The following is a 3,804-nucleotide window of genomic DNA, read 5'->3' as shown; positions in this document are numbered from 1 at the left end:
CCACTCCCTTCACATCTATCTCCCTTTCACCAGCTCTCCATTAAGCAAAACTCAATTAGGATGCATTAATAACCACTAATGATTGAAAAGAAAAAGTTGGAAACAGCAATTAATAAGTGGTGGGGAAATATCATCTTAATGACAGAAATGAGGCTTGAGATAAAATGAAAAAGTCTGTGCAATGAATGATTTCTTAATTGCAAATACTTCTTTAAAAAAAGCAAAGATCGTGACTTAATGTATCGTATTTCACCTGATAGACTATCCAGGAATCAGATTGACTGTATCTGTAGAAAAAGACACTGGAGAAGCTCAACATCAGCATTCAAACCAGGCCAGGCATTCACTGTGAAATAAACCATCAACTACTCATATGTAAGTAAGTTCAAATGTTGATGAGAACAAAAATATGACCTTGGATGTATTCCAGTTGAATCTGAAAAACCATCTTAAGAAGAGATTTGATGCACTGAACACTAATGATCTGACAAGCTGTGGCAGGATGTCATTTATGAAGAAGGCAAAAGGTCATTACAACAAATGGGAAGAAAGAAAAGACCAAAAGGGATATCAGAAGAGGCTCTGAAACGTGCATTATAATGAAAATAAGCCAAAACAAGGGAAGGAATTCCTAGCAATGCATTAATGCATAAGTAAGAGAGCCTAACAGAAGATTTCAAGGGCATCTTAGGAAGACAGTGCTAAGCATTGTAATGAAATACATAAGGAGCTAGAGTTAGAAAAACAAAAGAGGATAATTTACTCAGTATTTTTCAAGCTGAAGGAATTGAAGAAGAAATTAAAGCCTCAAGTTACAACACTGAAGGATTCTGTAGGCTTGAACGATGCAATAAAATACCAAAAGAAGATGGTAGGAATGTACAGATCAGTACCAAAAAGAATTGGTTGACAATGAACCATTTTAGGAAGTAGTACATGAACAAGAGCCAATGGTCATGAAGGAAGAAGTCCAAGCTGCACTAAAGACATCGGCAAAAAACAAAGCCCCATGCCTAAGTTTGTTATGACTATATAACCACTGCCAAAAGTTGATTGTCAATACAAAATTATTAAACTCTTGTGGTTTTTTGGTGGCTTATTAAAAAAAAAATAAAGCCCCAAGAATTGATGACATATCAATTGAGGTGTTTCAGGAAACAGAAAATGTTTCCTGGACATACTCACCAGTTTCTACCAATAAATATGGAAGATATTTACCTGGAAAACAGACTGAAAGAGATCTATATTTGTTCCTATTCTAAAAGAGGTAACTCAACAGAATATGAAAATTATTGAATAATAAATATCATTAATATCACATGCAAGTAAAATCTTGATGAAGATTATTATAAAATGACTGGACTGGTACATCAACAGGGGACTTCCAGAAATTCAAGCTAAACTCAGAAGAGGTTATGGCATGAAGGACAGCACTGCTGATGACTAATGGATGTTAGCTGAAAGCAGAGAATACTGCAAAGATGTTTACTTGTGTTTTAGTGGCTAAGTAAAGATATTTGACATGTGTGGATCATAACAAACTATAGCTCACATTAAGAAGAATGGGAATCTCAGAACACTTAAAACTCATGTGAAAACTATACCTAGACCAAGAAGCAGTTGCCCAAACAGAACAAACGACCACTCTATGGTTTAAAATCAGGACGGGTGTGAGTCATGGTTATCTTTTCTCCACAGCTATTCAATCGATGTTGTTGTTGTTAAGTGCCGTCAAGTCGCAGGCAACTCATAGCGACCCTATGAAGGAGAGTCCTCGACGCTTGGGTGCCTTTCATCCTCTCTCCAGGTTCATAGGGTTTCCGGAGGCAAGCTATTACGGAAGTGGATCAAGCTTGCTTTAATCGGGGAGCTACACCCCACTCTCTGTTCGCATTTGGTAACCAACCATTAATGCATTTGACACATCAGTGTCACAGTGTTCATCCTCACAGCAACCACAAGTGACGGCTGTACGGCAACTTGTACACCAGCGCTATACGACCTAGAGGAATGTCTGCCTTTGTCTTGTTAGCATCACTTTCTGTCCACTAGGCCAGCTGATCTCTCTCTCTATGTTGATGTTATTGTTGTTAAGTGCCATCGAGTTGCAAGTGACTCATAGTGACCCTATGAAGGAGAGTCCTCGATGCTTGGGTGCCATTCAATCTATATGCTGAGCAAATCAGGATTGGAAGAAGGATTGAAGGAAAACTCACTGACAACCTTCATTTGCAGATGACACAACCTTGCTTATGGAAAGTGAAGAAAACTTGAAGTACTTACTTTAAGTAAGTAACTTTAATCTTCAAGAAGATTAAAGACTTTAGCCTTCAATATGGATTATATCTTAACATCAAGTAAACAAAATATCAAAAGATGATGAATCAGTGGCAACATCATGACTGATGGAGAAAAAATTGAAGTTGCCAATTATTTCATTTTACTTAGTCCCACAATCAACATCCAGCAATCAAGAAAACAAAAGATACGTTCTATGGAAATCTCCTTTCAAGGACATCTCTAAAGTTCTAAAGAGCAAGGATGTCAGTTTAAAGAATAAGGTGCACTTGATTGAAGCCATGGTATCTTTGATTCATTTCATGCTTCTGAAATTGGTACAATGAATAAGAATGACTGAAGAAGGATTGATCAATTGTGGTGTTGGCAAAAAGTATGAAACGTACCATGGACTGACAAAAGAACAAATATGTCTTGAAGGAAATGTGACCAGAGTGCTCCGTAGAGGCAAGCACCTTGAAACATGAACTCATTTACTTACAGTACAGTTTCAAGAATAGTCAGTCATTGGAAAAGATATACTGGGAACAGTATAGTGTCAATAAAAGAGAGGAAGAGTCTCAAAGGTCAAATTGGCACAGTGACTACCCCACGGGCTACAGCATGACAGAAATGATGAGGATGGTGCAGGATAGGACAGAGTCCATATCTCTAGGGTCACTATGAGTTGTAGTTAACTGGATGGCACCTAACAACAACAACATGGCATTCAGATGGTAAGTGAAATGTCAATGATTCATTCAATTTTATCAGGCGTTCTGCTGAAGATGGGGTAGTCTTTTTACATAAAGATTTACAGCCTTGGAACTCCAGTGAAACAATTCTACTCTTTGCTGTAGGGTAACTATGAGTCAGAATCAACTCAAAAGTAACAGGTTTTAAAGGCCTTTATTTTTTTATGTTATATGGCTCTTAAGTATCAGGAACAAAGGGAAGGGATAGTTATGAACTTGTAAATTGAACTTTAAAATAGAATGACCAGAGAAGGCTTTGCTGATAAGGTAAGTACTTCTGAGTAAAGACTTAAAGAAGTAACAATGTCAGCGAAATATTTCTCGAGGGAGAAGTGTTCACAAATAGAACCAGCAGTAGATTCAAAAGCCCTGCAGTAAAACTTCCTCTGGAATGTTCCAAGAGCAAGATTAACATAGAGAGTAGAATAAAAACATAGTAGGAAGTAAGTTTTCAGGACTAATCAGGATTGGGGACCTTGTGTGACATTGCAAGAAATTTGACTTGACCCTGAGAAAAAGGAATAGCTAAAGAAGGTTTTGAAGAGACATTGTAGGAAATTTTGCTTGACATTGACTAAAATAATCAGTGGATAATATTAAGAAGAATGGGAATTTGAGAACATTTAATTGTGTTTATATGAAATCTGTACCTAGATCAAGAAATATTTAAAAAAAAAAACAAAAACAAACAACAAACAAGCCAGGAACTGCATTGGAACATGTATCTCTGAATTGGAAATGATCATATTGTTAATATTTCTAGCCTTAAAAG

The sequence above is a fragment of the Elephantulus edwardii genome, unplaced genomic scaffold (genome assembly GCF_000299155.1).
Source record: "Elephantulus edwardii isolate Elephantulus edwardi_28Jun2011 unplaced genomic scaffold, EleEdw1.0 scaffold00120, whole genome shotgun sequence".
NCBI lineage: Eukaryota > Metazoa > Chordata > Mammalia > Macroscelidea > Macroscelididae > Elephantulus > Elephantulus edwardii.
The sequence above is the reverse complement of the archived record's forward strand: the minus strand, read 5'-3'. Positions refer to the sequence as shown.